This window comes from Pseudorca crassidens, chromosome 15 (assembly GCF_039906515.1).
Source record: "Pseudorca crassidens isolate mPseCra1 chromosome 15, mPseCra1.hap1, whole genome shotgun sequence".
Taxonomy (NCBI): domain Eukaryota; kingdom Metazoa; phylum Chordata; class Mammalia; order Artiodactyla; family Delphinidae; genus Pseudorca; species Pseudorca crassidens.
In genome coordinates, this window is record NC_090310.1 from 71,070,776 (window position 1) to 71,098,774 (window position 27,999).

General features: G+C 44.2%; 1 long non-coding RNA gene across 4 annotated transcripts in view; it reads right to left on the minus strand.

The window, feature by feature from the left end:
• LOC137207848 (uncharacterized) overlaps positions 1–27,999 on the minus strand; it is a 58,347-nt gene that overhangs the window by 14,628 nt on the left and 15,720 nt on the right. Inside the window, exon 3 of one of the 4 annotated variants that reach the window (XR_010935328.1) lies at positions 11,667–11,818. The exons of the other annotated variants lie outside the window; for them this stretch is intronic. This is a non-coding gene — a long non-coding RNA (uncharacterized lncRNA). The remainder of the gene's footprint in view (positions 1–11,666; positions 11,819–27,999) is intronic. 4 annotated transcript variants of the gene reach the window in all.

Genomic DNA, 27,999 nt, shown 5'->3' on the forward strand with positions numbered 1-27,999 from the left:
CTTTGGTTGCAACTTGATCCCCTACCATTCCGCCCCCCTCCTACACCACTTCAAGCATGTCAGAAGGCAAATCAGCTGAGTCATTCCTGAGCCCAGCAACATCACAAGCGAAATCAACAGAGCAAAAGGAAATTAGCTCATTGCACAGAGAGGCACTTAGACCAGGCAGGCAGTCCCAAAGCCCCAGGCAGGCCAGGAAAAGGACCACCTAGATTGTCACTGTGTTGTCCTCTCAGCTGTTGCCACTCTACGGAGAGACTTGCTCTCGGGACTTAGCCTGCAGACCCATTCACACCTGAGCAGTCTCTGGCATAGGGGAAGGACCATGGGACCCTACTCAGCTGTCTCCAGGACCCTCATTTTTACACACCTCTTCAAGATGACCTGCTGGACCAGGGGACGGAGGGGGTGATGTATCCTGAACTCTAGGGGAAAGATCTTTGAGGGTCATCGCCGAGTTGGTCTTTAGATACTGATATCCACTCTGGACCAGGCCCAAAGATTAATAAATCATCATTTCTGCCCTGGAGGTCCATGGTGCAGCAGATGAAGATGTTCAAGCACTCCAGACTGGGCTCTCGTAGAGAAAAGGAAATACAAGTTGAGACAGAAGTCCAAACAAAGCTCCCTTGTGTGGAGTGTGGTTGAAAGGAGAGAGCACTGGCTAGAGGGTGGGGAGAGCTGATTTGATTTTAAGAAGTACGTATTGAGAAGTTCAGATGGTTGTGATACAGAGGGAGCAAAGAGAGATGAAGCTGGAGAGGTAAGGTATAGGAGAGGACTTCCTTTTGAAGACCAGATCTCTATGGCAGAATGTTCGCTGTGCTCAGGAGAAGGAACAGACCTGGAAGTGAAGATGACAGGCTTAGGTTGGTACACGTTAAGTCTGAAATGCTGGATTGGAATGGAATCCATTTGCTCTGTGTGTTTGACACTTCTTTAGCCTTTCTGAGCAAAGTGGCCATAAACCATAGGCCTTGTGCAGGACTCTCTGGATGAGCAGTGATCACAGACTAATCACACTATCTTTTGGGAAGTTTGCATCTATAGGATCAACTTACGTAGCAGAGTGGCCTGCAGAAGCAGTGAGGCAGGAAAGTCACCGGGCAGAAGAGACTGTGGGGTTGACAGAAGGAGCCTGGCGAGAAGCTATGACCCAGTGAGAGCAAATAGTTGGTAGGGGTAAGAGAAATCAATACACCCACCAGAGGGAGAAGCCAGGAGATGGAAGTAGAGATAGAAAGGCGATAAATCATGAGCATGGTGAAGTAACAAAGGCAGGGAGCAATGGTGCCAATTTATCAGGGAACAACGGAATGTCTGGAAAAATAACAAACATTTTCTATTCATCCACAACTACTGGACTCCAGGGAGAGGTCCAGCTCCTCTCTCCCTGGCTTTGCCTCCAAGCAGGAGGCATGCCAATATGCATGGGCCACAGGCCAGGATACTAACTGGGCCACAGGGCCAAGGGTGAATCTCCCTCCTTTACAATTAGCTCTTTTTTGAAATACAACCTCTGGTCCTCCCATGTGGCTGAGAAGATAAATGGCCTGGATTTGTTCCCATTTAAGATCTGTGTTTCCAACCCATCAATGAAAGCCTGAGATGGGTGGGTAAGTCAAGACCTGCTGTGGAACTATCCTGCTCAAGGATGAATATATCATCCTTGGGGTTGACATTTCGTGCCATTGGAGTGTGGACTGGGGATTGGCCCCATGGTGGGGATAAGACAGAAAGGATATTGTACCATTCAGGTTGTCTGGTTTCCAACAATAGAAACCACATCCAGTTGATGGAAGAAATTTTCACATGCTGAGGTATGGGGAAGTCATTCTGGTTCATACACGATTTGGCTTGAACTTTACGCTAACTAGAACAGCCTGTCCTATGTCCTGTCAGATATGCATTTTACATCTGCTTTAAGCATTAAAGAATGCATTTAAAAATAAAAATGGAGTGTCTCTGGTTCAGGCATCCAAAATGGGGCTGGGTGGCCATCGTGGATGTGGTCTCAGACACGTTTCCTGCATCGCTGAGAACTTGAGTTTTCTGAACTGTATCAAACTCAAGGACACCACCAGCCATTCTCAAAACAGTGTCTACTAGCAGCTGCCAGCTCCAACTTCTGGTCTCAAAGTCTCCCCCGTGTAACTGTGTGACCATTTTGACTCCCAACCTATCCTTGCTTAATAAGCATCCTTACTTCTTGGCAGCTCCAGTCCTAATTCTTGACAAACAACTGTATGTAATTTTTAAATTTTTGCCTATACTGTATAAGCCACTTCCATTCTGGAGTCTGGAGGAACACAATTCAAGCAATTCTTGAGTCTGTGTCTCCCGGGCTATAGTCTTCAGTTTGGCTCAAATAAAACTTTTCTATTCCTACTTGTTTATTATTTCTGTTGACATAGTGGTCCTAAATAGAGACAGTGACTCATTGGAAGAATATCAAGTAGCTCGTAGAACTGACAAAAGGGCTGGAAAACTGGCCTCAGAAAAGCCAGCTGAGATTCTATTGCAGGCACAGTCCAGTTAGGTCATTCCCGCCAGTGCTGCTGCCACTAGACAAACACCGCCAACGTGCTGGGCTCTGGCCTCCTCCAAATAGAATGGGTACTCAGGTGCTCAAATGGTGAATGTCCTTTTCTGAGGTCAGTTAGGTCTCCCTCCAGCCCAGGTCAAAAAAATCCACATTGTTCAATCTAGTGCAAGAGGCCAGAACCTCAGAAAAATGCACACAAAAGTGTGCATTTATCTGGCCTTGTTCTCTAGGCACATATTTCTTTCAAAGACTTGGGGAGAAGGAATGAGCAGAAGTGGTTGGGACAGGATGGGTTTCAGGTCTCAGAGAATCCTGCACCTCCTCCAAATTCCATTATCCCCATCATGACTTAACACAGTTGGCAGTCCTGGCCAAGAGAGCTCTGAGCCGAGACCTGAAGGGTGAGTAGCAATTAGCAAGGCAAAGTGATGAAGGGAGGGATCTTCCAAGATATGCAAAGGCTTGGTGCATTTAAGCCACTGAAATTGAGGGACTTCCCTGGTGGTGCGGTGTTAAGAATCCGCCTGCCAATGCAGGGGACACGGGTTTGAACACTGGCCTGGGAAGATCCCTGGGAAGATCCCACATGCCGTGTAGCAACTAAGCCCATGAGCCACAACTGCTGAGCCTGCGTGCCACAACTACTGAAGCCCACACGCCTGGAGCCCGTGCTCCACAACAAGAGAAGCCACGGCATTGAGAAGCCTGTGCACTGCAATGAAGAGTAGTAGGTCCCGCTCGCCACAACTTGAGAATGCCTGCGTGCAGCAACAAAGACCCAACGCAGCCAAAAATAAACAAATAAGTAAATATATTTATAGGTCACTGAAGTTGTTTCCATATGACTGGGAAGATAAGCAAAGGGGATAGTGGGATGAGATGAGCTAGAGAGGAAGAATATAGTAGAGAGTTTGGATTTTATGCTGATGGCAATGGGATGCCATTGATATAAGTTGGGGACAGACATGATGATATTTGTGCTTTAGGAAAGAGAACTGACTCCTGTAAGGATGTTAGTTCCACGAGGACAAGGACTTTGTTTTGCTTTCCACTGTATCACCAGCACCTAACACACAGTAGGAGCTCAATTCATTTCACAATTGTGAAATGAATGAATGAATAAATGACCACTCTATGAAAAATGTAGCCAGATCATCAGTTGAAAGGTGACACAGAGTCCAAATATTAAATAACAGGTGTTCTGAACTATAGTGATGGAGAGAAGTGGCCAGATTCATGCCATGTTTGGGAGATAGAATAAATTAGATGTTGGTAGGCGTGTAATGATGCTGGTAGGGGGAATAAGGTAGCCAGGATGATACCCTGGTTTCTAACTTAGATAAAGGAATGGCCAGGGTACCATTACCTAAGATATGAAAGACTGGGGTAGAGATGAACAAATTCATGTGTCAGAACATTGTTTTAGGTGTCTATGAGACAGCCAGGTGGCAACTTCCCTTGGGAAGTTTATTACAAGAGAGGTCCCTGGGAAAGCACACCTACACCCAGATAGACGACAGGTGGAGATGTAGCAGTTCATCTGGAGAGCAATGCTAGGGTTTGTGGCAGCTGGGACACATGAGCCCAGGATACTGAGACCCTGGGAAGTTCCACAGCCCAGATTCCAGTGCTGTCTCTGCCCTTGACTCCGCCATTAAAGATTTATGTAATAAATGTTTAAATAAGCATCGAGGGCTTATTCTGTGCCGGGTCCTGATGTCTTCTCTTCCCCCTCTCGTTCCCAGGCTCACCATTCTGTTACAACTGCAGGAGGACAGCCAGCCCTGATTTTTTTGGGAGACTGAGCCTAAACACTGCACCAGAACCTCTTTCTCAGAATTATGTAAGCTAGGACAGAATGCTGGAGCCTCGATTTAATACAACACAGACTGATAAAATTGAGTGCTCAAATCACATACTTGCATTACTTTTAGAGTTAAAATTGCAAAATGAAATTAAAACAAATCGTCTAACAAAATGTTTGTTTATACACATTTTAATGACTCCTTATGTAAGAAAGAGAACCCTGCTTTGTCACTGTGTTGTGGTCACATCACTCCCATTTCTCTGTGCTCTCTTGTGAGGCCAGCCTGTCTTGTAGTTGGCAGCTGGGAAATAAGCCAGGAGAAGGCAGGAGGGTAGGGGAGGAACTGAGTAATTTGCGTTACTAAGTTGCCAAATAGTAACTGCCCTGTTTTTTGGCTTCTGCAGGGTCTGGAGGTGTGGGGATACTGGGGCACTACTTCTGCTTCCAAAACTGCTCTTGGTCATGGTGGTGGGGATTACTGCATCCCTTCACTCTACAAAAGTATGAGTCAAAGAGAACAGTAAAGACAGGAACAGGTTTGTCAATTATGTTGAGACCATGGTCAAGAGACAGCTGTTGCCAGTAGAGAACACTTTTCTATTTTGCTTGGTGTGATAATGTCTGTACTTAAGAAGGAATGAAAATAATGCATGCATTTTGAACCTTGACATACACTTATTAAGTGCTATTTAAATGCTAAATTCATTTAGTTTGAAAATGAAATCATACTCTCATAAAAGTCACTGAAATAACGAAGCATGTGCTGTACAAGGTCTTTCTGCTCTCAGATCCCTTCCTTGTCTTCTCCCTGCTTTGCTCTGTCACAGCAGGGCTGACCCCGTAGCCTTCTTTCCCAGCCTCCTCTGTCAGTTGGGTGACAGTTGGGTTGAGCATGGGAGGCACTGGTAGAAGACTGGAGAGCAGGAGGAAAGGAGAACCCACGGTGTTTATCCCCAGCTCTACCACGGGCGGCATCCTCAGCAGTAGTTGTGCCTTCTCTGTCCCTCCAGCCTAGGTGTGGTAGTGGCTTCCTGTCATTGTTAAGCTCTGAGTTGCTCTGCAGTCCTCCGTTTGGCTTATCAGTTCTTCCATCATTTATGTAACCAATTCTTTGCCTTGAATTCTCTCTCCTTTAAATATTCGGAGTGGTTCTGTTTTCCTGGTTGAGCCCTGTCTGATATGGGTAATATCGATGGAGAGGGATCACGGATGGGAGCTTTTTGTTTTTTAAACTGAGGATGGCCACTTTCTGAAAGAAGGTAACAAAGAATCAGAAGCTGTAGTTTGCCTGGGAGTTGTGGGCATGTGGCAGGGGGATGAGCCTGAACTTTCCTGCCCCTGAAATGAACCCAGGCGACAGAGCGTGGTGGAGAAAGGGCTATCCCTATGGAATCGGGTAGGGCTCTTAGTGGCAAGCAACAGATACAGACTTGGGCTAACTTAAGGTTAAAAAGGATTTATTGGAAGACTATAGGAAAAGTCACAGAATTGTCAAGAAATCAGAACAGTCAGCTTTCGGAAAGATCGGGAACAAGGGGAGCTCCACGATCTAGGCAGCAGGAATTAGCAGCCTCTTTAGGAAGCTTGGTTGGAGTAGCTCTACTGCACAGGAATCACTTTTGTCCTTGGATCATTCTGCTCCAGATTCAAAATCCAGGGAGGAAGGGAGAGGGTCCAATTAGCATGAATTGAGTGCCTACGATGGTCCAGGGAGAGGAGTACCCCAAGGCCAAGTGCAATGTAGGCAAGGAGTTTCCCCCCAAAGAGAGCAGGTGGAGAGCTGTGTTGTTTGCACCGTGGGCCCACAGTAAAAATAAAGAGTAAGGCAGGAAGAGGTGGCCCCAGAAGGAAACAGGAGTGTTCCCTTCTCTAGCCAAGAAACTGAGCGAGAACCCAAATGAAGGCCAATCTGAGGGCGGCATGGCTGTAGCTGGAGATACTGGCTGGGGATTGGATGATCCATAAGGACTTGCTTCCACCTTTGAGCCAAAGACAGCTGCCTGCTTCCATGTAACTTGGGGCCTGACAGGGGAATCCTCAAACCAATCAATTATGGGAGTGGATGAGATTGGGGGAATGGGGGATCGAGTCAGACCGGAGGCCAAAGCACAGGGCAGGGATAAGTCTTACTTACTTTGTTTCTCCAATATATTAGTACAGCTCTTGTTTGTACTCAGAGCTCATTAGGACAGAGTTATTTAGCACATTGTATCATTGTTCCTGGAAGCCAAGCTCCAAAAAAGCACTCAAGGGCTCTGGTTAATAGAAGGATCATATTTTCACTCTTTAAGGTGGAATTGGTAGGTGAAGGCAGAGGCTCATGAAAGAGACTGGAAGAGATTTACAGGGATCAAGAGGGTAGCAGGGTTGCCAGCCTAGTCTAAGCTGTGTCCACGTGTGGGGTGTAGAAGTGTCTGGTTATATCTCCATAGAACTAATGGGCTTGCCAACCAGATGTCTATTGGCATGAGGCTATAAGGGGCTTCATGGGAGAAAAATCACCCTAAATGAAGAGGGAACCAGAGAACAAGATGACCTAGTGAGTAAGGCCTTCATCCTGGGCAATTCTGAGTTCAGAGAGGGGGCTCCCACTTAGATTTGTGTCCAATGGACATCATACCTGAATCTTAGGGTGGAGTGGAGAGAGAGAGAGACTGAACTCGAAGAACTGAAAACAGACTGTAATATGAATTACAAATAATCTGAATAATCTGTTCTGAGATTCTCCCCTGGAAGTGGAAGTTTTACGTTTGAAGCTGGGGGCAAGAGCCATCAAAATACAGGTTATTGGTTGAAGAACATTCCAAACAGGGCGTGGTGACAATGATAACATGAATAGCTGCATCTTCCAGGACTAGCCCAGTTGCTGTCTTTTAAAAAATGTCTAGTCATCTTCAGCTTGGTAGTGCATCTGCAGTGGAAAAACCTTGCCTGGTACATGCATTTATGATAAAGAAGCCTTGTTTCTTAAAGGCTGAGTGCAGGGTTCAGCCTGGGGCAGGGGGTGAGGGGGTACCCTCCCTCCCTCTCTCCCTCACCCCTTCTTTTCCTCCCTCCCTCCCTCTATAGCTCCTTCTCTCCCTCTCTCCATGCTTATCTCCCTCTCTCTGTCTTTCTCTGTCTTTCTCTTTCTTTCCCTCTTCAGTCTTTTCCTCAACAATTTCAAGACCCTGCAGCAGTTACTTTCACAAAACCTGGTGGCTTATGCCTTCCAAGAGGGGAAGTTTGCAAATTGCAACAGAGTGTTGTTTTGTTTTGTTTTTCTTTGTTTTAAAGCTGAGCAGCACGATCACAGAAGCTGCAGGTTTGCTGCCTACTCAGCAGGACAAACAGAGCAGAGCTTGGAAGATGAAAGCCAAGCCTACCAAAGGAAAGGAAACATGAAGGAAGCTCATTGAAAGGGGGAGGAGACTTTGCTTAAGCCATTGGAATGGGAGAGGGACACTGCCCCAAGCATGTGCTGTTTCCCTCGTCCAGATGGTGTCATTTGCCCTGCAAAACAAGTAAGAGACAACATGACTTGGATGCTCAGAAATAAATGTGTGAGTAAGTCATTTGGGAAATGATGCCCACAGCCATTGTACTTAAACAGGAGAGATTCAACCATATTTGAAAACAACTGCCCTGCATTGCTAGCCTCCAGTTCATTTGAATACTCTGTGTACATTGTATGTTTACCAGCCATATTTGCACAACGAGAATTTCCACCTGCTTGTTGTTTACTTAGGGCACATACTGTATTTACATGGTATAGACCAGAGTGGGAAAACTAGTCATACCAGTTTGGGACTGGAAAGAGTGGAAGCTCACATGATATGTTCATCTTGGTTTCCCCAGACTCATTCCCCCTGCCACAGGTGTTAGCACATGGTAAACACTACATCTTCATCATCATCATCACCATCATCATCATCATCACCATCTTCTCATCTCATCTCCTCATCTCAGGTAGAATGGTTTACTATGTGCTAGGCACTATTCTTAGAGCTCACAACGTTCAAGGGAAGTATATACTGTTACCAACCAGGGTTCTCGGCCTTCCCCAATCAATAGAAATGGACTAGAGGACAGACAAGAAATTCAGGCAAGGCTTTACTGGGGCTCTGGTGACTGCAGGAGGGAGTGAAAACAAGTAACAGGTTCCCTTGCGCACTCTCTGAGTAGGGGGCAAGCTGGTTCGTTATATGGGGTGAGGGTAGGGGGTGTGTCCAGGGGTCAGGCCAGAGGGCTGGCTTACGTGTTTTGCTCACCCCTTTGGTGGTGTTGAGTGCAGGAAGCATGCACAGTACCCTGCTTTTGCTCCCGACACCATTTTTGCTCTCTGCTCTTCAGAAGTGGCTGTTGGTTTTCTTGGTCTTTTTGTATCTTTTTGTCCATAATTTGCCCCAACTGCAACATGCACACAGTCATTTTTAGTCCCTTATAGTTTCTTTGTATTTTGTAGCTCAAGGAGACATTTGTCCAGGTGCAAGCATGGCAGCACTGCAGCAAAGGGTCCCAGGTCCCAGGCCTGTCTCAGTACCACTATTATCTCCATTATACAGATGAGAAAACTGAGGCAGAGTTTCTGAAACTTGCCTATGGTTAAGTAGCCAGTACATGCTACAGCCAGGATGCTAAAGCCAGCATTCAAATCCAGGCAGTCTGGGGCTTCCCTGGTGGCGCAGTGGTTGGGAGTCCGCCTGCCGATGCGGGGGATGCGGGTTCCTGCCCCGGTCCAGGAGGATCCCGCATGCCGCGGAGCGGCTGCGCCCGTGAGCCATGGCCACTGGGCCTGCGCGTCCGGAGCCTGTGCTCCGCGGCGGGAGAGGCCCCAGCAGTGAGAGGCCCCGTACGGCAAAAAAAAAACCAAAACAAACAAATCCAGGCAGTCTGGACGCATGTGTTTAGTGCTGGTTGTTATTCAAGACTTTCTATTCAAGATGGCAAATTGAACAAGTGTAACTGATTACTAACCTTCTTCCCCCAAATCCTATTAAATAATCTTACTAAAGTAATAATAGTGCAGGAGTTTTTTAAAGGTTTAAATCTACAAAGATGAAGAGGGTGGGAGAGGGGATAATGTCCCCAAGCAGGAATAAAATTTTAGAAGCTGGAGAGCAGATGAACGAATGCGGGTTGACTTAGGAGACCCAGAAAGCTATCTTAAACTGGCTGTGGGAAAAGCCAAGAATCAGAGACTTGTTTTCACAACAGAATTCCCCCCCTCCAAAAAAAAAGCTCGGCGATTGGTAGCACCGCCAGATGGGGCTAGAACAGGAAGATTGGTTTAAAGTCTAAAATATGGACCCCCAGTTCTCCTCCACAGCCCCAGCAGATTATTCAGAGAAGGTAAAATTGGACTTCTATATTTGGGGATGCCAGGTACAACTGAGGCCAGGGGTGTCCCCTGCTGAAAACAATGTTTTCAGACTGAATGTTGAAACTCCCACTCGTTTCTTCTTTCAAAGCTGCTAGGATGCCAGGATCATACCCTCTAGGCAGGATTGTGGCCAACCCTCCTCTCTGAGGAATCTGCCCAGCCTAAGAAGGGTCTAACAAATGGATCCTGGGGGTCACCTCACAGTGAAGTTCTCATGCCCAAGCCAAGTGCAAGGAGCTGCTGATTAGTTTTTTGGTGCTTTCCTCTTATGTGTTATCAGGTAACCTAAACTTCTAAACCTAAATCTAATCTAATCATCCAAACAACCACTAAACATCCCCAAAAATTTGAGAAAAGCTCCAACGTGAAAGATAGAGATCCAAACTAACAGGTGCAATTTGAAGGAATTCAAGATGATAGACAGGAGATAAGATTAGACACTGCACCCATGAAAAAAGAACAGGGTGTTATAAAAGGGGGATGCATCACATCAAGAAAGAAGTCTTGGAAATAAAAGCAGCTATAATGGAAAGGATGAAATCATTTTCCTTGGATGTTTAGTGGATGTTGCTGCATGGTCTTCGTCTTCCACTTGCAAAGTCCGACACCATTATGATTTTGATATTTTCTATGAAAATCGTTTGAACTCCCTAGAAGCTTTTGGGATCTTCTGTCACCAGTGATCTGATATTCCTCAAAGGTGTGATTTGGGGGTAGAAATATTTTCAGTGTTGGTTTTGGCTATTCTTTAGAATCTTTGTATCTGAAAACTCACATTTTCTGGGATATTTCAAGTATTTTCAATATTTTTCTACTACTTATTGGATAATTTCCTTCCATCTGTTCTCTCTGTTCTTTATTTTTAGAACTTCTATTACTCAATTGTTGTACCTCCTCATTGGTGCCCAAATCCTCTCATATTTCCTTTCTTATTGCCCATCTCTTTATCATTTTGTCTTTCAGAGAGATTTCCTCATTTCCACCTCATTTCTGGGCCAGTCCTGTCTAGGGAACCCCAGGAAGTCTGGATTGGAGAATCCAGGGAGGCAAGCCCTCCAGGGAGATTGTGACATCCTCTGATGTGGCATCCATCTTCCTATAGTGTTTGAGCTGTAGGTGTGTGGGATGGTATTGGGAGCAAACCCCTGTCTGGCTCTCTTGATGCTGTAGTACTGAGACCTTGCTATGACCCTCTTGTCCATAGCCCCTCCTCAGCTTTCCCAGTCTCCAATCCAAATCATTTTCATTCTGCCCCTAGAGCGGAAGCTATAGATAGAAGTGGGGGAATTGGGAATGTAAGATTGTCTTCTGAGTCCTGGTATATTAAAACATCCCTTTAAAGCCACTCTTGCTACTGACCATCCCAAAGAACTGGATTCTATGAATGCCCAAGAAATGACCAAGACTCCAGTTTAGGTACTCCCTTCAAAGAGCCAATGCCTGGGTAAAAGGCAGGGGTCAATCTGATAGTCTCCTATAGCAGTTTAGAGACTCACAACTCGTCAGAACATGGGACAGGAAGATTTTTGTTAGACCTCAGGTAACACACCGTTGCCTAGGCCTTGCTGCGTCCTGGGATGCCAGAGGACTTGTTTCCTTAGCAATGATAATCATGTGACAGGAACACAAAGAGATCCAGAGATGTTGCTTAGCAACTAGGCTGCACCTGCTGGGGCTCTAGGCCGGCAGCTTGGGCTGGGGAGCTTGGCTTTGAACTTGGAAACTCCCATCAGGGCTGGCAAAAGGGGGAAGACCTAATTTTGGCACATCCAGTTTTGGCCCTGGGCTTTTGCAGGGATGGCTGTGGTACAAATGGGGAAACGGAGGCAGAGGGGACTGGCTTTCCCATAGTAATGGGATGTGGGAAGTAGTGGCAGATGTGGGAAGGGCAGGGCTAGACAGGAGAAGTGACTGTTGGGCTGATGTGGGGAGCAGTTCTCTGTCTGACTCACCCTGGAGAAAACTCTGACATCTCAGACGATGGGTCTCCAGAACCTGAGGACGGATGTGTCTGGCTCAGGACCCAACTCCACAGGGCTTTTCAGGAAGTCTAATCAAGCCAGAGCATTTGGGCCCTCAGTATCAGTCCAAGGAGAATTTCCTTCTGCAAGAAATCAGAGCTCTTCACAATGGGCAGATATTGGTGGTGGTCAGGAGGTACAAGCAACCAGCCTCAGGAACCTGGCTCTTCAAGCACAGGGCCACAGGGAGCTGTCCATGGTTTGGGTGTCCTCCCCACCTGCTCTCCCTCTGACCTCTGCCAGGGCACAGTTGGCTGGAGGGAGGCTGTGGAGTTAAACTGCTCGGATTTTGAATTCAGCTTCTTTTCCCAAGGGCAAGGGATTAAATTTTGTGTTTCTGTTTCTCTATCTGTACACGGCAATGATAAGAATGACCACCTCCTGGATCATCGTTAGGATTAAATGAGTTAAAGCATGAGAAAGTGATTATCACACTTCTTGGCATACAGTATAAGTACTCAGCATACTCCCAGCCCAACCCTCTGCCCCCAGCAACTGGCCCAAGAGACAGATTCACCAGGTTTTCTCTCATCTCTCTTGATGCTCCCAAAGCCCCCTTCCCCTGAGGAGCTCGCTGAAGGTCTGAACATCCTTGATCAGGACTTTGTTTACTGAGCCAATGCTTCTCCAAACCTTGTTGCCCCAAACACCCCCATTCTTTACGCTGGTGGTGCTAGAAAATTGCATGCGTAGCATGTTGCTTTAAGAGCTCATTATTAGAGAAATGCAATTCAAAACTATAAGGAGGGGGTTTCCCTGCTGGTCCAGTGGTTAAGACTCCACGCTTCCACTGCAGGGGGCATGGGTTCAATCCCTGGTTGGGGAACTGAGATCCCTCATGCCATGTGGCGTGGCCAAAAAATTAAACAAACAAAAACACTACAATGAGGTACCACCTCACACCAGTCAAAATGGCCATCATCAAAAAAATCTACGAACAATAAATGCTGGAGAGGGTGTGGAGAAAAGGGAACCCTCCTACACTGCTGGTGAGAATGTAAATTGTTTCAGCCACTATGGAAAAGAGTAGGAGGTTCCTCAAAAAAACAAAAATAGAACTATCATATGATCCAACAATCCCACTCCTGGGCATATATCCGGACAAAACCACAATTCGAAAAGATACATGCATCTCAATGTTCACTGCAGCACTATTTACAATAGCCAAGACACGGAAGCAACCTAAATGTCCATTGACAGATGAATGGATAAAGAAGATGTGGTATATATACACAATGGAATATTACTCAGCCATAAGGAATGAAATAATGCCATTTGCAGCAACATGGATGAACATAGAGATTATCATACTAAGTAAGCCAGACAGAGAAAGACAAATATCATGTAATATCACTTATATGTGGACTCTAAAAAAAAAATGATACAAATGAACTTATATACAAAACAGAAATAGACCCACAGACATAGAAAACAAACTTATGGTTCCCAAAGGGGAAAGCAGGGGAGGGATAAATTAGGAGTTTGCAATTAACATATACACACTACTATTTGTAAAATAGATAACCAACAAGGACCTACTGTATAGCACAGGGAACCATACTCAGTACTTTGTAATAATCTATAATGGAAAAGAATCTGAAAAAAAAATAGATATATAGTACATCCCTTCTCCGAGCCTCAGTGTTCTCATCTGTAGTACAGGAAGTGACAGCACCTAACCTCCACTGTATGCGATAGGACCGACTTTTGATAAATGTTAGCAATGTTGACGTGTGTTGATAGAGGCAGGACCTAAGATTTCTCTCTTTCTGTGGATGACACCTTTGTGAGCTGGCTCCAAATGAGACTGTGAGGCCGAAGGGGATGACTGATTCCCGCGTGTCCCTCAAAGTGAGAGAGGAAACAGTTAAAGCAGCTAGTGATTGACGTGCCCCCATCTCTACCCTGAGCGGATGCTGGCAGCTGCAATAGCAGCTCTGCCCTCCAGGACCCAAGACCCTGACTTTGCTGCTCTCTGGTACCGAGGGAATCCCGGCCAGCCTGCCTCAGGTCTTCTCCCTGCCCTTCACTCCAGCCGGCCCTGGGGCCCCCCAGCTTGCCCCCTCTCCCTCCAAGCGGAGGCTGGTGCCTGCTCTCTTCCTTCTTTCTCAGCTGGGCTTGTTCCCCAGATGACCCTACAGCTGCATCTTTCCAAAATTAGCTGGATCCTGCATTTGACTCTGGTAATAAATTAGCCAAATGGAGAAAATTGAGTAGTTAACTGATTCACAGGAAGATAATTAGATTTGCTGAGTCCCTGTTATAGGCAAATAAAGAGGAGGATTGTTTCTCAATCGCCTTCATTAAAGGGAGTTGCTCTCATCCAGGGGCCCTGCCCTGGAGGTCATCAGGGCCCTGTAGGGTTCCCTAGCGCTCCTGGTGCTTCATTCCCAAATAGAGAGTCAGGTGATACAGCGTAGCCAGTGCAGGCTTCCAACTCTAAAAGCCTGGGCTTGAAGCCCCAGCTCCACCACTTACCACCTTTGTGACCTTGGGCATCTGATACAACCTCTCTGAGCCTCACTTTCCTCATCTGAAAATGGGAATAGTGTTGTGTGCCTCACAGGGGTATTAGAAGAATTGAATGACATAATGTAAAAAAAAATACATGGTTCTTCACTCATTGATAAATTTTTCATTGATAAAGTTCATGAAGTTCATTGTTCGTTGATGAAGTGTTCATTGGTTGGGAGCTAGTTTACCACAGTATCATCATTACTGTTGCCACCACAGCACCATGCCTCCCTATCATGAGAACAGAACAGATTCTCTCAGCCAGTGAAACATACATGGAACCAGGGGAACGTTAAGTCAACATTAAATCAAGCATTATATGCTGATTGATGCAGAGCTACACAGGATGGGGAAGACGTGAGGGTCTCTTCCAGCCTATTCAGCTCGTCCCTGTCTTCCTGATATTGGCTCTGCCTTTTGGTCCTAGGCTCTCTGGGTCACCATGTGGCCACCCATCTCTCAGCAGCAAGTTCCCAGAAAGGCCCTCCTAAACACAGCATCTCATACCCACCTATGAGCCCCAGCCCCTTGACCTTTTAAAATTTCATTTACTCCTCTCAAGCCCAGCACCCTCTAGGGTTTATCACTCTGACACTTCTGGTAGGTATAGATCTACATGTAGAAGTCAAGGGAGTTCTCTGGTGGCCTAGTGGTTAGGATTCCAGGCTTTCACTGCCATAGTCCAGGTTCAATCCCTGGTCGGGGAACTGAGATCCCTCAAGCCCCTCGGCATGGAAAAAAAAAAAAAAAAAGGAAGTCAAAAGCCAGACCTTTGACTGGCAGTTCTGGAGCCAGACAGCTTGAGTTTGAATTCAGTGTGGGTATCTGTTGTGCCTTTCTAAAATGGGGTTGGTAACAGTAGTACCCACGTCATAGAGTTATTATGACTAAATACATGTGTGGTGATTAGAGCAGTGCTTGGAATTTGTAAGTGCTCAAAAAGTGCTATCTATTATTACCATCTAGTTCTGATGTTGGATTAGGGCAAGGAGAGGTCTATAGATAGAATGGAGAAAGGCAGGGCCAGAGGGCTTCACCTGGGTGTGGACTCAGAGTGGAATATCTTAGAGACACTTGGACCACCTCCACTGGGAAGATTAACTTCTGGGTATAACTTCTCATATCCTCTTAGGTAACTATGTTGTATTGTCTCGTTTCTGCTCGAACCCTTGACAGTTAATCCTCCGGACTCACTCTCAGCGGATAATTTTGCTTTTTGTTTCACTGAGAATATACAAGTGATTGGAAAAGAACTTTGACAAGCACACATTTACTCCCCACCTGGACTCTATCCATATATCCTGCTTTTCTTTCTGTCACTACAGATGAACTGCCTGTGTTCTTTCCCAAGGCCAACCTTTGCCTTATCACTAGATCCCATCCTTTCTTTCTTACTCAAGGACATCACTCCAGCAATTTACTCTCTCTTTCCTGAAGCATCATTTTTTTTTCTACTGGAACATCGTATCAGCATAAAAATATGCTTTATTTCTTCATTATAAAAAACAAAGCAAGGGAGTTCCCTGGTGGTATAGTGGTTAGGATTCAGCGCTGTCACTGTTGTGGCCCAGGTTCAATCCCTGGTCGGGGAACTGAGATCCTGCAAGCTGAGTGGTAAGGCCAAAAAAAAAAAAAGAAGCAAAACCCTCTTGATCTCACCACCTTTCCAGCTATTACCTCACTGCTTGGCTTCCCTGTACAGCAAAACTTGTTGAAAGTAGTTGTTAATAATTGCTGTGTCCAAATTTTTCTCCTCCCATTCTCTCTCGAATCCACTCCACTTAGGTTTTCACAGCCACCACTCTACCAAGACTGGATTATTATAATCACTAATGGCCTCCATATTGCTAAATCCAGTGGTCGATGGACAGTTATTATCTTGCTTGACCATGAGTTGGAGAGGGGTTATCTGGCCACCAAATCTCTCTTTCTTCCTATCTGGACCATATCTCCTAAACTTATCTGTAGTTACATATGGCCACATGACTGGGTTCTGGCCAATGGAATGTGGGTGGAAGGGAGTTATGCAACTTCCAAGCCTGACTCATAGAAACGTCTTGTACTGGATACTTGCTCCTCCAGATCCACTCCTCACCTTCCTCACGCTGTTATGTGCCTCGGGAGCCTAACCGCTGGGGACTTTTATCAATGAGCCTTCTGGTTTCTGGTTGGGTTGAGTCAATGGGAGGTACCTGCAGGAGACTGAAGGGAGGGAACAGAGTGGGGTCAGGGTATTTGTTCCCCTGGCTCTCTCCTGTGGGGTTGAGTTGGCTGTTTTCCTCTGATTCAAATCAAAGCTTCAGTCTGGCATCTCTCCTCATGTAGTTCTTTCTCTCCCCCATTTCCACTACCATTTACTTTCTCTTGTCTCTTCAGACCTGGGGTGGTTATAGCTCCCACTATCAACCATATCAGAGTTACAGGAATCCTATAATAGTTTTCCTGCCCCTGCTCACAGCTTTTTTTTTTTCTTTCTTTTCTTTTACTTTTTGGCCGTACTGCACAGCACGTGGGACCTTTGTCCCCTGACCAGGGATGGAACCCGTGTTCTGTGCCTTTGTCCCCTGACCAGGGATGGAACCCGTGTTCTGTGCATTGGGAGTGCAGAGTCTTAACCACTGGACCACCAGGGAAGTCCTACTCACACCTTTATAGGTAGTCTCTTTGTTAAACCTTTCTCAAATTACCCAACTTGAATGTGTCCTGTTTCTTGCCAGACTCTTACCAATACATGTCCCGTGCACCATCCTCAACTGCCACCCCCATTTACTGGCTGACACCGGCACCCTTAGTGACCTTGAAAACCACAAGGTGAGGGACTTCCTTGGTGGCGCAGTGGTTAAGAATCTGCCTGCTAATGCAGGGGAAAAGTGTTTGAACCCTGGTCTGGGAAGATCCCACATGCCGCGGAGCAACTAAGCCCGTGTGCCACTACTGAGCCTGTGCTCTAGAGCCTGCGAGCCACAACTACTGAGCCTATGTGACACAGCTACTGAAGCCTGCATGCCTAGAGCCCATGCTCCACAATAAGAGAAGCCTCCACAATGAGAAGCCCACACACCGCAATGACGAGTAGTCCCCACTCGCTGCAACTAGAGAAAGCCTGCACACAGCAGCAAAGACCCAATGCAGCCAAAAATAAATAAATAAATAAATAAATAAAATTGAAAAAGAAAACCACAAGCTGAAGATGACTCAGCCTCTGGCATCATGGGACCCTGATTATCATCATGGAGCAGAGAACCGCTTCTCCTTTCCTTTTATCCTTCCCCTCTGCTGCTGAATATACTTTATACGAGTGAGAAATAAACATATTGCCTATGCCACTGAGACATGGGGATGTCTCTATCACGGCAGCTTAGTTCTGCTGGGACTAATATAACCTACCTGCAGTATTTGGCACAGTTGATGATTCTCTGTTCTTGGAAACACTTCCTGTGCTTACCTTCCATGACGGTGCATTCTTCTAGTTTTCCTTCTACTTCAATAACTACTCTTTCTTAGTCTTCTCTGTTGCTTCTTCCTCATCTCTCCAACTAAACTGGATTTCCCCAGACTCAGTCCTTGATGCTCTTCTTTATCTCCACTTCCTGGTGACCTCATCCAGTCTCATGGCTCTAAACACCCCCAAATTTATATCTCCAACCCTGACTTCTCTCAAGAACTCTTGGCTTGCATATCCAACTTCTTGCTTGATATCCTTCTTTAGATGTCTAATAGCATCTCAGACATAACATGTCCAAAATTAAATTTCAGACCTGTTCGAAACTTGCTCATCCTATAGCACCACCATGTCAGGAAACAGCAACTCCATGCTTCCAATGGCTTAGCCCCAAAACCTTGGTCTATCTCTTTTTCTCTTATCCTATGTTCAATTTGTCAGCAAATCCTATCAGCTCTATCTTCAAAATATATTCAGAATCTAACCGTTTTACCACCTGTGCTATCTTGGCCTCAGGAGGTACCAGGATTTGAGACGGGAACCAGTCCTGCCACATCACTGTCAGCATCATCTATTCCTGAATCCTAGCCTTGAACTGGTTTGATTGTGGATTCTTCCAAGAACTCTTTCCTAAACCCCATCAAATCTTCCTGGTTCTCTCCTCAGACACAGACCTATAGACCGGACTGTTTCCAGAGAACTCATTCTCCCATCCCAGCAGACACAGGGCATCAAGACCTCCTATAAGGAACATTCGGCAGAGGAATGGGATAAGCACCATTAACAGCTTTTAGCACAATTTGAACTGGCTCTGGGGTGGGAGAATAAATAGTTTTGAGGAGATCTTCACCCCCAAAACCTCAAAGAATGGTCACTGGATCCTCATTGAGCTCTGTTTCCCTAGCGTAGAAACTGACCTTCTCCTTAGGATTCCAAAGATATTTATCTGGGTCATTCCCCAGATAAATATAGGTAAGTATAAAAGCTAGCTCATTCCTATCAACCAAAGAATGGATGTTGACACAGTCAGGAGCTCACCTGGGAAGTCTGGATCCCATAGAAGCCAGAGTGATGCTTTACTGACTCCCAATAATGTATTTTTTTTTTTTTGGCGGTACGTGGGCCTCCCACTGCCGCGCCCCCCCCCCACCGGCCGCAGAGCACAGGCTCCGGACGCGCAGGCCCAGCGGCCATGGCTCACAGGCCCAGCCGCTCCGCGGCACGCGGGAGCCTCCCGGACCAGGGCACGAACCTGCGTCCCCCGCATCGGCAGGCGGACCCCCAACCACCGCGCCACCAGGGAAGCCCCCAATAATGTATTTTAAGCAGAAGAATGGCATGACTAGATTTGTAACCTAGAAAAGGTTACTCTGAAAAACAAAACAACAAAAACAAAATAAAGGGATTACCTTGGAGGCTGATGTGAAAAATGAAATGACGAGGGACAAGAACGTATGGAGAGAGACCAGGAAGGTGTGGCAGCAATCCATATGTTGAGAGGAGATGAGTGGGGTGATCTGAGGAAAGGCGATGCAAATAAGGATGGAGGGAAATGGCTGAATTCAAGAAACAGTATTCTCTTTTCTTTAGAAGGAGTGATCTTTCTAAAAAGCACCTCGAATAGCATGACTCTCTAAAGTTCTTCCATAGCTGCCCAGGGCCTCCAGGCTGGAGCTCAAAGTCCTCAGCATGGCTCATCTCAGCTCTGTGTACACCACAGGCTCTGCCATCCTGAGATGCTGTCAGTGCCCCGTAAGCACGAGGGGAGCTCAGGCACCCAAAGGTTTGCACAAAAAGTTCTTTCATGCCTCATGTGCCTTATTCCCAAAATTTCTGTCCTGTGGCTTCTGTCCCAACCACTAAAATACTAACACCAAGTTCATCAATGACTTTCTTGTTAAATCTAAAATACATTTTGAATTCTTATCTTATTTGATCTCAGTGAACTCAACATTTGGCTACTTCTGCTTCTTCAAATATATATATATTTCCCATTTTTATAGTATGTGCTCAGCCCTATTCCGGGTGCAAGGGATAGAGTGTTGGGAAAAGCAGACATTATTCTCGGCCTCGAATAAGACGTGAAGTGGTCCAACCAAGGATAGAAGTGGAGGGGGCACTTCCCTGGTGGCGCAGTGGATGAGACTCCATGCTCCCAATGCAAGGGGCCCAGGTTCGATTCCTGGTCAGGGAACTAGATCCCACATGCATGCTGCAACTAAGAGTTTGCATGCCACAACTAAGGAGCCTGCCTGCTGCAACTAAGACCCGGTGCAACCAAATAAATAAATATTAAAAAAAAAAAAAAGATAGGAGTGGAGGAACACTAACAATTGAAGGAGAGGAATAAAAAGCCAAGCAACTTGGCCTGTTATTATTTATCATGGTTTTGGAGGTTCTAGAAAATGCCAAAAGAGAAAATGAAAATAACTAACATAAGCATTGGAAATAAAAAGCTAAAAAAAATCTTATTTTCCTTTTTTTAAAAATTATTTATTTATTTATTTATGGTTGCATTGGGTCTTTGTTGCTGCGCACAGGCTTTTCTCTAGTTGCAGCAAGCAGGAGCTACTCTTCGTTGCGGTGCATGGGCTTATCATTGCAGTGGCTTCTCTTGTTACAGAGCACAGGCTCTAGGTGCGCAGGCTTCAGTAGTTGTGGCTCATGGGCTCTGGAGCGCAGGCTCAGTAGTTGTGGCACATGGGCTTAGTTGCTCTGTGGCAATGTGGGATCTTCCTGGATCAGGGATCGAACCCACGTCCCCTGCATTGGCAGGTGAATTCTTAACCACTGCACCACCAGGGAAGTCCCTAAAAATATCTTATTTTCTAATGTTATTGTTTAATAACAAAATGCAAGAGGTTCCACTAAAAAAAAATATTTGAATAAGATAATTTGATAAGGCGGATTCTTACAAGATAAATATATAAAAAATCCATAGCATTTCTCTCATTTTACTAATAAATACCTAGAAATGGAAATGGGGAAATATTCTATTAATAATAACTTCAAAACATCAAGAATATTTAAGAATGCATTTAATAAGAAAGGCATAGGAGGGAACCCCCTGTCTGTCCAGTGGTTAGGACTCATTGCTCTCACTGCCGAGGGCCTGGGTTCAATTCCTTGTTGGGGGACTAAGATCCCACAAGCCACTCGGCACGGCCAAAAATAATTACATTAAATTAAAAAGTCAAAAACTTAAGAACTAATTATAAAAAAGGAAAGGCATAGGAAAAGCTGTATAAAAACTGTACAGTTTATTGGAAGACATAGAGAAATCAATAAAAAGTGGAGGGAAAGCCTTATATAAAAACGTTAATTTTCTCCAAATTTATATGTCAATTTATTGGAATTCCATTTAGATTATCATAGGGTTTTGTTTGAATTGGATAAAGTGACCTCGTAGGAAAGAACAAATACCTGAAAACTATGAAGAGTCTTATATTATCAGATATTAATTAATAGAGAAAAGCAAATTGAGGTAAAAGATTTTACATCCACTAGACTGCTAAAGAATAAAAAGGAACTATTGCTGGTGAAGATGCGGAGAAATGGTGCTCTCATACATTGCTGATGGAAATGTAAATGATGCAGGGAATTCCCTGGCAGTCCAGTGGTTAGTACTCCACGCTTTCACTGCTGAGGGCCCAGTTTCAATCCCTGGCTGGGGAACTAAGATCCAACAAGCCATGGGGCAGAGCCAAAAAAAAAAAAGAAATGTAAATGATGCAGGCTTTCTGGAAATCAATCTAGTAACATCTATTAAAATTTAAAATACATACACCCTAAGAAAAAAAGTACATATAGCCTTCATCCTTCATCCAGCTAGCCTACTTTTAGGATTCTATCCCTCAGAAAAAACAGCAACAGTACACAAGAACATATGTTTACTACTTCATTGTGTTAATAGTGAGAGAAATTTGGAAACAAAGCAAATGTCCAATAATGGGAGGATTGGGGAATCAGGTCTGGTACTTGTTTGAAGTCACCAAAAAATATGAATTAGAGCTATACTAATTGACATGGATAGAATTTCACAAGGTTGTATTTACTGAAGAAAACAAGATGAAGAAAGTATTTTTTCCCTCCCTGAAAATAATGAAAAAAACCTATACAGTAAGTCCCCTATATATGAACCTTCAAGTTGCGAACTTTCAAAGATATGAACATGCGTTCACATGTCCAGTCACATAAGTTAGTTCACGTGTCTGGGGTACATTGTCATGTGCGTGCATCCTCTACAAGTGTTTGTGCTTTTGTGTTCTTTACTGTACAGTACTGTATAGAGTACAGTAGTACAGTATCTTTATTTCAAGCCCAGGATATCCAGAAGCAAGTGTAAAAGCAGTGGTGATACAGCTGGTATTGCTAAAAGCGCAAAGAGAGACAAGAGGAAGAAGGAGTAACTGAAGAACCGAAGAGATTCATGACACAGGCACTGGCAAGGGGATTTTCTTTATTTGAGGAGGCACTGTTAATTTTTGAAGCACAGGATCCAAATGTAGAACAGTACACGAAGGTCGCAGCAGCCATTCAGAACGCAATCCAGTGCTACCTTTATCTATGACGAGAAAAAAAGAGCTACTACCCAGACATCACTGGATTATTTTTTCAAGAGGGTAGATAGAATTGAATCCAGCAAGGAACCAGAACCTAAGCCATCAACGTCAGGCGTGAGTGAAATTACAGCTTGCCCTCCATCTCCTATTGTTGACGATCCTTCAGCTCTACCATCTCCCACCTCCTCTCCCTCCTCCAATCAGTAACTCTTCTTGCCTGTTCACTCGATGCCAACCTCTGTATGCCATCTGTTGTACTGTACTACTGTACTTTTCAAGGTAATGTACTGTAAGATTAAAAATGTTTTATTTTTGGGTTTTTTAAAAAATGTATTATTTATGTAAAAAGTATTATAAACCTATTACAGTACAGTTCTATATAGCCGATTGTGTTAGTTGGGTTTGTAAGCTAACTTTGCTGGACTTACGAACAAATCGGACTTATGAATGCACTCTTGGAACGGAACTCGTTCGTATGTACGGGACTTACTGTATAATACTTGTGTATGTGTCTTAAATAAGTCTGAATATAATTATATAAGCATGAGGGGAATATGAAAGTTTATTAAGATAGGATTAGATTCACCTGTAAACGAACAAAACCCAAAGTAACAATGGCTTAAATAAGATAGTCCCAGGGGCTTCCCTGGTGGCGCAGTGGTTGAGAGTCCGCCTGCCGATGCAGGGGACACGGGTTTGTGCCCCGGTCCGGGAAGATCCCACATGCCGCGGAGCGGCTGGGCCCGTGAGCCATGGCCGCTGAGCCTGCGCGTCCGGAGCCTGTGCTCCGCAACGGGAGGGGCCACAACAGTGAGAGGCCCGCGTACCGCCAAAAAAAAAAAAAAAAAAGATAGTCCCATTCTTCCCTCATGTTAAGGTCCAGATGTAGGCAATCTTGAGCTGATGTGGTTTTTCTCTTTCATAAAATCCTCTGGAACCCAGGCTCCTTCCAGCTTTCTGCTCTGCCGTAACTAGCATGTGAACTTCATCCTCAAAGTCCAGTCTACCCAGACTTATCCTCAGACTTCACGTCCCAAGCAGCAGGAAAGACAAAGTGGTTAGAGAAGGGGAAAGGATGCATGTAAGCAGTCTCTTGAGGAAGATTTCTGGATGTAGCCCAAAAAAACCACGCTCATTGGTCAAAACTTAGTCACATGAACACATCTAGCTGCAAGGGAGAATGGGAAATGTAGTCTTGAGAATATCTTTTTTTTTTTTTTGCGGTACGCGGGCCTCTCACTGTATTTCTTATATTGAACCACTTTATTGACTTCTCTTATTAGTTTCAGTAATATTTTCAGTTGGATTTCATGGATTTCCTAAAATGAAAAGAGTATAGTCTGGACATAAAGATAATTTGCTATTTATTTTAATATCGATCTCTTTTATTTCTTTTTCTTAACTAATGACATTGTTCTGAGACTTCAGAAACATTTTGATTAGCAGCAATAATAGTTAGCACCTCATTTAATGGAAACAATGTTTGATGTTTTACCATTAAGTTTGCTGCTGTGGCTTCTGATTTAAAAAAAAAAAATGTGTATTCTTGGCCCTCCCGTTCTTTGCTTACTAAGATATTTACTGCCATTGTTGCCATTATTGTCATTATCATTATCTGAAATAGATGTCACATCTTAATTAATGCATTTTTGGCATATACTGAGATGACCATAGGCTTTTTTCCTTTCACCATCTAATGTATTACAGAATGCTTGATTCAACACACATTATTTAATGTTGAACCAATCATTCTTCCTGGAATAAACACTATGTGATCCTGATGCACAATTCTTTTAATATACTGCTGGGTATAACTTACTAATATTTTATTTAAGACTTTCATGTCTATAAATGCCTATTTAGACTTTTGTATTAGAAAACACACTGCATTTTTGTATTATAAATTACATCTTTTCCTGTGCTAGTTTAAATATCTAGTTAAAATGACATAGAAATAGTATTTTAAAATAAGATTTCCTAGAACTCATTCATAAAACCATCTGGGTGCTGTTGCTTGTGAGCTTAGATTATTTACAACCTTTTCTATTTTATCAAGGGGTTTTGGTTCTTTAGAATCAATTTTAGGAACTTATATTTTCACGAAAGCCATTTCAGATAAATTTTTAGACATATAACATAAATTTTAACATTTGGCATTGTGGGGTTTTTTTTGTTTTATCCCCTATTTTGTTGCTCATGCTTGATAGTTCTAACTTTTTCTTCTTCTGTTTTACCGCTTCCTTTTTAAAAGAGCCAGCTCTTAGGTTTATCAACTCTATTTTTTTTTTGCTTTCTAATTTATTGATTTCCATTTCTATCTTTAATAAGTCCTCTTTCTTAAAATATCTGTATTCTACTCTCACATTTGTTGATGACTCTGCTGGGAGAACTCCAGTTCAAAAAATACGTTTTTTTCACAAAGACATAAAAATGCCATTATTCCATTATAATAACAATGAAATAAAACTGTTTACATTAGCTATGTGTGTAATACCCAGTGATGTCAAGTATGTGAGGGAAAGCTACTTTCAGACATCAATGATAGGAATGCATGCTGATACAGCCATTCTGGCAGGCAACTTGGCAACATGTATGAAAAGTTTAAGTGGGTATACATTTCAACAAACTATTCTACTTCTAGCAATTTATGCTTAGACAAATAACTAGTCCAGTAGGTGTATATATATATATATATATATATTTGCAGCACGTGGGCCTCTCACTGTTGTGGCCCCTCCCGCTGCGGAGCACAGGCTCCGGACGCGCAGGCTCAGCGGCCATGGCTCACAGGCCCAGCCGCTCCGCGGCATATGGGATCTTCCCAGATCAGGACACGAACCCGCGTCCCCTGCATCGGCAGGTGGACTCCCAACCACTGCGCCACCAGGGAAGCCCGTAAATATATATTTAAAAGTATATTTTTCAGAATATCATTTCTAGCAGTGAAAATTAAGAGATTGAATAAATGATGTTATAGCCATATAATAAAAGACAATGCAGCCATTAAACAGGATGTGATAGGTTTATGTTTTGAGTTGATATAAAAAAAGCTGGTTAAAGATAACAATATATGATTCTAGTTATGTAATTACATTGCATGTAATCTGAAAGGCTATTGATTCAAGTGTGAGGGTGGATATTTCTGCCAACAGGCTATGCATCTTTCCTATTCACGATTTGAGCCATTCTTTCAATAAGTATGCCTTAATAGAAAAAAGTAATTTTGAAAAAAGAATTCCCAGTTGTTCACATATTCTGGGGTATATATAATAAACATTTACTAGATGCTATGCTGGGCATGGGAGGTGATGAGGAAAAGGAGAATTAATGCAGTTCTTCACTTGGATGGTGAAGAGAAGGTAATATTGGTTGCCTAGAGAGCACAGAGGATTAGTGGAAGGATCCCCCCCATCCAGGAAGTAGAGACTTCAAAAGACAGAGCAGGAGCCCCTGAAAATCCAAAAGGGAGGGCAGGCATCTTCTCTTGCCCCAGTCTATCCAGATCTTTTAGGTTTCCTCCAACCCTGAAATACGGGCTCCTGTCTCCCTCTTTTGACTTAGCTTCCTACACATACTCAACATCTCTCACAAGTGCCCTGGGCTTCTGTCCTTCAAAACACCCACAATTTCCAAAATGTCTCACACATCCTTGTGTCCCCCTGTCTTTCCTGATGTGGTTCCTCTCTAGTCGTTCCTATTACTTTTCCCTAGAACAACATCCCTTGGTTCTATAAGATCCTGCTTGTGGTAGATTAGATGATTATTCAGCAGATATTCATTGCTTCTCACTACACCTCCATGGGAAGAATGTATTTCCTTGCACCTTGATTGTCAGCTTTGCCATATGACCTACTTTGGCCAATGGGATATTAGTACACATGAGGTCCAGAATGCACGGAATAGACCTGAACCAAATCCATGGCTTAGAGCCATGCTCATGTAAGCCCAGACAAGATCAAGGTCAATGCCCAGCAAACCTTCAGTCACCTGAGTGAGAAATTTACTAATACTATATGTATTGTTGCTTGACACTGAGATAATTTCAGTGTTTTTTATGCAGCAGTGGCTGACTGATATACAGTTAATAAGGTCTTTCGCCCTTGCTTGTTGTGTTTTGGACTTATCCTCTGAGTTCCCCCTCAAATCCTACCTCCCATATAGTACAACTTCAGAAAAGCTTTTATCATACTGTATTGTGATTATCTGATTAACATGCACTGTTAAGCTTCTAAGTGCATCTCAACGTTCTGGGAGATCTGTAGTTGAATTCCTCTTTGGAAACCTAAAAACATCCATTGACACTCACTGAATAGCTAAAATTTGTGATTAGTGAGCAAGTTACACCAAAATCTATGAATCTGTGAGCACGTGAGCACAGGTTGCAACAAGTTGAATATATAACGCTTGATATTTTCATGCACCCATTGGATAACAGAGAGAGGCTGGCCATTGAACCTACCTCAGAAAAGGCAGAATAATATGGTTGGGGATCACGACCCATGAATTCTACCCTCGGGGAGGAAATAAAGGGGGCAAAACACCTCCCTTCTTTGAAGCAGTGTCTCAGTCTGTTTGGGCCACCATAACAAATTACCATAGAGGAGGTGGTTTGCAAACAACGTATATTTATTTCTCACAGTTCTGGAGGCTGGGAAGTCCAAGATCAAGGTACTTGGTAGATTTGGTGTTCGGTGAGGGTCTGTTTCCTGGTTCATAGACAACCTTCTTTTAATTGTGTCCTCACATGGAGGAAGGGGTGAGGGAACTCTCTGGGGTCTCCTTTATTATTTATTTATTTATGTTATCATTTTTAATTTTGGCCACGCCACGTGGTTTGTGTGATCTTAATTCCCCAAACAGGAATTGAACCCGGGCCCTCAGCAGTTAAAGTGTGGAGTCCTAACCACTGGACCGCCAGAGAATTCCCTGGGGTCTCTTTTATAAGGGCACTAATCACATTGGTAAAGGCTCCACCTTCATGACTTAATCACCTCCCAAAGGCCCCACCTCCTCATACCTGTCATATTGGGGATTAGGTTTCAACACATGAATTTGGGGAGGGACACAAACATTCAGTCTATAGCAAGCAGTGATTAAAAATTATAGGACAGGGCTTCCCTGGTGGTGCAGTGGTTGAGAGTCCACCTCCCGATGCAGGGGACACGGGTTCGTGCCCTGGTCTGGGAGGATCCCACATGCCGCGGAGCAGCTGGGCCCGTGTGCCATGGCCTCTGAGCCTGTGCGTTCGGAGCCTGTGCTCCGCAACGGGAGAGGCCACTACAGTGAGAGGCCCGCGAACCGCAAAAAAAAAAAAAAATTATAGGACATCCAAAGCTGTTTTGATGTTTGAAAAAAGGAGAAGCCTTGACCAATAAAGTCTGAAGGCAGTGTGGGTGAGAACTGAATGTTGTTTATGACTGTCTGGGTAGGAAAATAATGGTTGATCAAATGATCTTTGATCACGCTCTGTCTCGCATTGTATGAAAATTCTCATTGTTGATTTAAAAAATACCAAATGCCAGAATTGTGCCTAGTCTGAAGGAAGGAGTCACCCATGATTCTGGCAAAACTCTCAATCACCAAAGTCTAGGGGACTTCCCTGGCGGTCCAGTGGTTAAGACTTTGAGCTTCCACTTTAGGAGGCATGGGTTTGATCCCTTCTCGGGGAACTAAGATCCCACATGCCATGCTGTGTAGCCAAAAAAAATCACCAAAGTCTAGTCCAGGGTCATTACTAGCATATGGC